The following is a 9,176-nucleotide window of genomic DNA, read 5'->3' on the forward strand; positions in this document are numbered from 1 at the left end:
TTGTCACCTCCTAATTGGCGATGATGAAAACGGGACATAGACGATGGACGACGCAATCTCCCTCTTTTCAGACCCAAAGATACCTGACCCATAAGGCCAAGAATCATACTGAGCACAAAATGACCCATTTTAGGCCCAAAAACAAGGAAAAATGACACTTCGCTCCCACGGCGTCGTGGACTCTTCTCACGGCACCGTGGACGTCTTCCCACGGCACCGTGGGGATGTGTACCGGATTTCCACAGCGTCATGAGGGGGTGTGACATCAGCCTGCTGACGTCACCCACGGCGCCGTGGAAAAGTCCCCCACGGCGCCGTGGAGGACTTATCCGGCCAGGAGAGAGAAAGGGTCCCCTCCCACATTTCCCAAGAAATTTTGGGTGGAAAGACCCTCCCCAAGTGATTCCTAGCTTCTTTTCCTCCCTTTTCACCCTCATTTTTCCTCTTTCTCTCATGAGAGTGTGAGTGCTTGAAGTTTTCTTGTGGCGGACAGATCCTTCGATTGTCCCTCTGAGTATAGAGCGCTTTTGTTCCTTAGCGTTGTTATCCCGTCTGTACACGGATAACCATCAAAACTCCTTTATTACAGACGTTATTCTGTCTGTTTATCCCTCTCCAAATCATTTGAAAGAGCCGTTACTCTGTCGAGAAAGAATCGGCGTCAGTCCATTCGTCTATCTCCCCTGAGCCAGGGGAATACAATCATATAGGTATAATTACTGCATTTTTATTGATTCAATATAGTCCTTTCATATTTCATCATTTTAGTCCGCATTTATCATATATGTAATATAGTTTATTATGCTTTTAGTTCAATTCATAACATCTGAATGTAGTTCATGATATCCCCCATCCCCGTAATAAAAAAGAGAGAACATTCGTCCTTATGTAGCATCTAACACAGAGAGACCGGCTTCGGCCAGGCGAGGTGGGTGCCTAACACCTTCCCACACTCGTAACCTGACCCCTTACCCGAACCTTTGGTCGGACCATATGGAGTCACGTAGCCCGATTTCGCTCACAACGGATAGTGCTATACTTAATGAGTCCTAGGCCCTAACCCTAGATGGCGACTTCACGTTACATTAGCATATTTTAATGCATGACCCCAATCCCCTATTTATCAATATTATACATTCACAATGTTATCCACATCCATACACACACACATGTATCTTCCAAAACCCTATGTCGCCATATACCACAAAGGGCTGAGGAAACCTTCGTCCCGAAGGACTGCGGTACTTACAATAGTAAACTTTTAAAGCCAACTTAGTCAAAATTATGAAATTACCTCTAGAGGGGCTAAAATATTAATAAGTGCATGAAATGACATATAAATGTTATAGATTATTGAAATATGACTAAGGTATATGCAGGTGACTTATTGAAAATATTCACAGAGTCAAATAGTGCAAAATGATAAAATTATCAAAATGCCCCTATTAGGGCAAAAATGTAAAAATGCATGAAAATGAACCTATGATGCGTGGAAACTATGAGGGATAATCCATAGTGGTTTAAAATACCAATATGGAGGGATTTATGGTCCCAAAACAGAAGTTAGGCCTTGTCACTGTAAAATGACCAAAATGCCCTTATAGGGCAATGATGCATGGGATATGTTGAAAACATTGTAAAAACAAAATTTTAATTAAACAATATAGAGGATAAAACATAAGAGCTGAATGACTAGACCCCTTCCGGAGCTTTAAAAAAATTTTGGCCACAAAAGAACCAAAATACTCTTAGAGGGTAAAATGGTAAAAGTACTAGGACATCATCCTAAAATCATTCAAAATATTTGAAATAATTTTAAGCATCCTAAAAGGATAGAATATTCAAGGTTTTTATGTTAGAAAATCACTTTGGGCTTGCACTTGGTGAATGACCAAAATGCCCTTGAAGGGCAAAAAAATGTCTTTTATACATGAATGTGACATGGAATGAGCATGCATGCAATGTGCAAATTTTCCAAAATCATTTGAAACAACATGGAATGCATATAAAATAATTTTCATAAGTTTTAGATTTTTACTTATGAAATTATGAATATGCCCCTAAAGTGAAAAGATGCAAAATATAATGCATGTTGACATCCCCAATTGAAGGGGATTCTCCTTAAGTCATGTGAAACACATCAGGGGAAACCTACTAATTATTTAGGACTAAGAAAATCTTAAAAAATAATTTTTTTTATATTTTTCTAGTGAAAATGTAATGAAGGGTAAAAATGAAAATGTAATTTTAGAAAATAGCATGGTTATTTTTTTAGATGCATAAAAAATGTGCATGATGTCTCTACATACTTTTATGTCATAGACAAACACTAAGATGGTTGAAATTCATCATGGACATATCATAATGATTTTATGATGCATATGTACCCTATTTATGGAAAACATGAGATATATTAAATAAATATATTTAAAATAATAATACATGATTTGCACATGCAAGGACATATTAAAAGTGGGTTATGTCATGCTACATAACTAAAAACCATAGAAACAACATATGTACATTTTTTTTTTTTTCATTTTTTGCAGTAAAACCTAGAAATGACATTTATGTCGTAGGGGATGGAGAGCATGCACAACATAATACATGCATAGAAAATAGTGGCTATTGAACTTATAAAATCAAACATGATGATAAGAACATTCTCTTTTTTTTTGGGGGGGAGGGATTTTCTGCATTTTTAATATTTATTATAATTTTTGGAATGCCATATCAGGGGTAAAAATGAGAAAATTACTAAACCTAAGTAGAGGTCGATTTAGCTCAGATAAAATTACATGCATATTAATAAAAACATGTGCTTTAATCCTGGAACAAAGACAAAACCCAAAATAGCATGCTCCATAGTTCAGATTTTACAAGTTCTTAAAATGATCACAAGGGCAAAAATGTTCAAATAATATATTTGAACCCTGAAAAAATTAGTGAACATCAAACATAGTGGGAGACATCTTGAATAAGTTTTCAATTTTTTTGTAACAGAGGAGATCTGTTTCTTTGGTTTTTGGGTAGAAAATAAAGTAGATCTGTTTAAGAATTATTATACTCAAAATATTATATTTCCACTAAGAAAAATTGAAATAAATACAAAAATTCTTCAAAAAATTAGAAAAATTACCCTTGAAGTGTGAGAGTGCCCTAGCTCAATGTAGGGGCCCTCGGATGTCCAGAATTTGTTTTCGGAATCCACCAACAGCCGCTCCAAATGTGGTTGCTCCAAATGGCAAAATTAGTAAATCAAGGGTATTTGGGGAATTTTATAAAAATATTGAAAGGGGTATAGGGGCATTGTAAATTGCACTTAAAAGAGGGGAGTGAGGTATTCAAGACGATATTTGTTTCACGAATTTTCCTCATCTCTTAGGCCTCCAAATGGGGGGGGTCTGCTTATAGCTCCATACGTGCAGGACAAGGGCAGGCTGGCTAGGCCAGCGTGTGTAAGCTAGCACGCACATATAATGCAATAAGGTGTGGGGTGGTGGGCATGACATGCAGGTTCTGCGCGTACTAGGCATACGCAGGCCCTGCACGTACGCTAGCCCTACGAGCACACAAGCCTTGGAAGGGCATGCAGTAGGCTTGCAACCCATGTTGCCAGGGGGTTGTGCCCTGGTCAGGTCAGCTCGTGTTGACCTAAGTTGACTCTGGTTAACCCATAATACTTTATCTTATTTCATTTTTCAAAGATTTTATTTTAAGGGTTGGGAATTAAAATATTAATTTCTTTCAATCTGTGCGGCCAATTTTAGCTCCACATATCTACATGAAGCTCTCGACATGTACTTTCCATCTGTATGGAGGTCATTACCAGATTCTTCTAAAAAGTGGCATGGAAATCAAGGAATCCATAGAAATGATGTTGCACGTTGTTTAAGGTCCAAATGATATCGAAATTTTACTTGCAAGCTTAATATGACCAAATAAGATCATCCAAAGGGTTTTAGACCACAACGAGAGGTCCAGATCCTGAGAAAAGTACCAGGAGAAAAATGATTATTTTGCAATTAACAATGTGTCAAACGTTGGTGGGTTGGAATGAAGTCTTACGTGTATGTTCAAAATAGCCATATGAGACTAAATGAAGAGTTTTGGCTCAAAACGAGGTGGTTCGAATATCACAAAAATTTCCAAGGGCAAAATGATCATTTTTGCAAATGTGTCGGATTCGGGTGAAATTTCACATAGGGGCTTATAATGGTTGAATATAGCTATCTTAAAGGTCTTGGCTCTATTTAGGACAATTTGGGTACAAAAAGAAGGGTAGGGGTAAATGTGGTAATTTCTGCCATTCGGTTACCACAGGAGCTTATTGGACCTGGATGATCACCTCTGAGACGATCTCCCAAGGTGTCAATATGCACTGTCTATAGTTGTGATCCTAAAAGGATAGCCTTTAAGTTGTCTTTAATTGCATAAAAGGACAACACTACAAAAGGCGTAACTTGAAAACCCCCAATGGTAGATATTTTCATTACACTTCTCCCCCACAACACCAATATCCATAATGGACCTAATAACCATGAAATAAAATCACCGCCACATAATTAAGTCCATTGTAATAAATAATAGTAGTGTCATGACCAGTGATCAGACCCAAAACATTTAATAACACTTTTCAAAAATAATTTAATTATTTACAAAACAAACACCTGGTCAGGACTTTGATTAGTCACAGTTTAACAACTCTCTTCCTTGGATGGTCACCCTATACAGACAATGGAAACCTTATTGAGTGTCACCCACATTACCATCCATACTGAGTACGTCAAGCGGCCAGTGTACAGTTAGTCCTGGCAGTAGACATCAATCATTAACTCATCACAAGTGCAACAAATATAAATATAACAATAAATGCCTCACACAGTCTCACATATGGGAAAAAGAGACTACTAGAAATTCCTGTTATCAAACACAACTGACGCTGAATCACCAAGATTTTCAAATAAATCAATGTTCAACACAATAAAGTATCTACATTTATATTTTCAACCAATTTCCATTAGGGAAATATACAATATAGCAATCCTAAAATAGAGTACCCAAATCTGTCCATAGTTGAGAACAAATAACGGTACTATTGTGCAGTTGCACAAAAGATAACAATTATAACAAGTACATAATAAAATTCTAATTAATTAATTTAATCTTCATTAAATTGGGTTTGATGGATACACATTAAATGTCAAAATGTAAAACAATATATATATATATGAGTGATCTCGTAAGGAGACAAGGGTGTGAGGGTAATTTCTTCATCAGAATAGTAGAAGCTCTAGTTTATCGCTCGACTGTGGATGTAGCCCATCTTGGATGAACCACGTAAATCATTGTATCCTGTTTGTGTGATTTTCTCTTGTTTTTTTAGCAATTGTTTTTCTTTTGCATTGTTATTTGCTAACATAAACATTTCTATCATTCAGCTTAGATCCGATGCTTGATGAGCCTAGCCCAACGTCGTATGGGCTTGGGCTGGCATCGGGTGAGCATCGGTTCAGCCTTACCCAATATCAAATAAGTTCCATTGAATACCACATAAGGTACGGGTTGGTTAAGTTCAGGCAAAATTGCCTCAGATCAACATAGTTTATTTCATTTTACCTTAAAATCTTTGAAAAATCATAAATTTCAAATAGTAAGTCTAAATTTTGCGATCCATATGTCATTGAAAAGATTGTTGTACGTATCATCTAATAGTGTAAATAGAAGCCAGTTTAGTGAGAGAAAAAAAAAGATTGAAATTTTCATTTATATGTCGATCCCACAAAGCTAAAAATAAAATTCTACATTAAATAATAGACAAACCAATTCATTATAAAAGTATTTTCGAATACAAGGATTTAAATGATGAAAAATACCTATTCATAAAGGTTGAACCGAAATTGAGTTCGTTTTAACTATCCTTTGACTCGATTAACTTTTCAAAAGTATTTTGATCATTTTGAAAGACTACCTCTCTCGGCCATTTTGAAATGGTTCAAAACATTAGCTAGCAGTTACACAAGACCTCCAAAGCAATAAAATAGACCCCACACACTATTCAAAGACATCCAATCTTCATTGTTGTGTATGGTTCCAAAGAATGAGGTGTCTACACTCCTGAATGCATCAAATAATGCAAATTCTACACATCATGTGTTTGCACCATCTTAGGCAACTATCGTTGTATCCTAACAATTGTAGATGCATGTGAACAGGTCACCCAAGAAGCAAAAGTTCGAGTAGTTGGAGGCTATGGAGAAAGAGCATTAAGATTGAGGTAACAAGCCCAATTTAACTGTAGGATCGAATGCAACCCAAGAGTGGGTGAATTGGGTTGTATCTGATTTTAATAAAATGTGTAAGAAATAAAACATAAATTCAAAACTAATTCTAACATCACATAATGGCATATGACAAAATAAATAAGAAACAAACATAGAGATTGTCATGGAGGATATTATTAGTAGTTTGATGTAAGCTAAGTGCAAGGGAGAGATAGAGAGCAAGAGACAAGTAAGCACACATAGTGATTTAGAGTGGTTCAGAACAACTGTCCTACGTCCATTACCTTGATCTTGGACCAATGATTTTTCCACTATTCGATTCTTTTCCCAGGCAAGAATCAAGTCCTTACACAACTCAACAACTGTCCTCGGATTGAGCACCCAAACCACTCTTGGTAAAAGATTTCCACCCATGCCACATAGGCCAAGGATTTCCTTCTCAAAGCCACACAAGCTCAACTTATAGTAAAAATGATTTCTTCTTTCACACCTGATACTGTAAGCACAAATTATCATTACAAGATGTTTTGCTTTTGAACTTTAACACGTTATAGCTCTTGTTTGCAATCCTTCTCAAGATGATGTATTTATTGTAGCTCAAATATAGTAGCAACAACTTCTTAAGATGATAGAGACAATGAAATTCATGTTGAATTTATTGCATTTGATGTATGTGTCTATCAAAACCAATATAATTTTATTAAATTAATTAATTACATTTCTTATATTATTATGTGCTTGTTGTAATTGTTATACTATGTGCAACACCCCAAAAAGTACCGCTTATTCTTCACTACTATGGACAGATTTGGGCACTCTGTTCTAAGGTTGCCATATTGTATATTTCACTAACAGCGATTGGATGGAAACATAAATATGGGGCACTTCTGGTAGTTACTTTTTTCTATACCTGAGAAGCACTTACAATTACGTTTATATTTTGTGTGCTTGTGGAGCCAATGGTTGATATCTACCGACAAGATTGACTGCACACCGGTCCCTCGGCGTATATGGTATGAATGGTGATGGGGTGATGTTCAAAAAGGTTATCATTACTAGTTAAGGGAGATCATCTAAGTTAGTGAGTTGTTGGACTGTGATTGGTTGAAATCTTGGGCTGAGGTTGTTGTTTTGTGAAGAATTTACAAAAATAGATATTATTATATTATATTATAATTAAATATATATGAAAACTGTTCCAAATTGTTTTTTAGTCAAGGCATTGGTCACGACACTCCTTTAGTTAATTGTAGTGGATCCGTTTGCATGGCTGTGATTTTTGTACTGTGGTTGCAAATCCACTGTGAATATTGGTTGTGGTGGGAAGAAAGTGTAATGAAAATATCTACCATTGGGGGTTTTCAGGTTACGTCATTTGTGGAGATGTCTTTTTGTGTAATTAAGGATAAATTAAAAGGCTACCCTTTAGGATCACACCACTTGCCGTGATCTTGTCAGTTAGATTGTAATCTCTTAAATAGGCTTTCTCTATTTAAGAGAAGCTTGGCACAAACCCAAAATTGCATTACATTTATTGTTTTAACAATATTCTCTTAGAGAAGAGAGAGAAAACTTGAGAGAGAAAAGGGAGTCTTCTTCCTCAAGCTAAGGATTTCTGCCATTAAAGTTGGTGCAATAAAAGAAGTTTGTGATCTCCTAGTACATTCCTTTGGAGAAATGCGCCACTTGCGCATTCTAGGTAACATACCTAATGCAAAATTGATTCGTTATCTTCCACTTGCTCGAATGGGATCATAGGGCCATGAGGCCACACCAGCCAACAACAGGGCTCTAACCCAACTATTGCACACACAAGGGATATGTTCTACACATATGACGGCACACCAGCCCACAACAGGGATCACTGGGGCATTATCATCCACTTGTTCGGATTAATGCCCCAGTTGAAGATAATGTATGAGACACAATATTAAGTGTTTCAAGAATTGTAACGACTTAAGGATTGGCATCATAAGTGTGTGATGCAAGATCAAAAGCGCAGAAGAAATCGGTGGACAGGAGCGGCCTTGATTTTGTCGCAGGTGATATTAATGGCCAAGCACAGGAGAGCCTTGTGTGCGGCACAACATGGTAGTGCTTCCATTATCCAGTGTTATGTGAACCATGATGTGTCTATACAAGATTCCATTTAATTAGCTCAGGAGAATCGCACTTGAAATCTATATTGTCAAGCGATCTTCAGGAATCCAACAAACCATATCTAGCACACCATTTCGAGTTTGATCCGACGGCCATTAAGGCTGTCGATGCGCTGTGATGAGCAAAATGTAACTAGGGTCTATGGTAAACCCTTATGGACTCTATCTGGACCATCCACTTGTCCAATATGATAACACATATTCAAATGAGGATTTTGAGCTCATCCCAAAGTCTTTTTGAGCTCTGTTTTCTTAGTAGTTTACTAAGAATGAGGAGAATATAGCTACAGTGTTTGTAAGAGCTAGAGAGAGCCCTAAAACCCAGAGAATTTGAGATCTTCATGTTCTTGAGCATTTGGGTGAATTTGGTTGAATTGAATTGGCTGCATCAATTTTTACCAAAAAAAAAAAATTTGGCTGCATCAATTGGATCTCCGAGGAGCTGTAGAAGGCGGTGGAAGTGGTAGATGACAGTGTCTTTCTAAGTATTTGATCCACTCTGGTAATCTCTAATCAAATTCCCATTGTAATTAGCTAGGTTTTGATGATTGATGATGTATAACCTAGCTATGATGTGTATGGGTAGGGAATTTGTATTTTCATATTGATTTCATCTATGTAAGAGTCTATTGGGTAGGCACTCAGTAGGTGTTTGATTGAATGTTCAGTAGAGAGCTGGACAAAGGAGTTGTAGTCCTGTGTTCTTGTATGATCAAGGACTGAAGCAAGATAA

The sequence above is a fragment of the Telopea speciosissima genome, chromosome 8, assembly GCF_018873765.1.
Source record: "Telopea speciosissima isolate NSW1024214 ecotype Mountain lineage chromosome 8, Tspe_v1, whole genome shotgun sequence".
Lineage (NCBI taxonomy): Eukaryota > Viridiplantae > Streptophyta > Magnoliopsida > Proteales > Proteaceae > Telopea > Telopea speciosissima.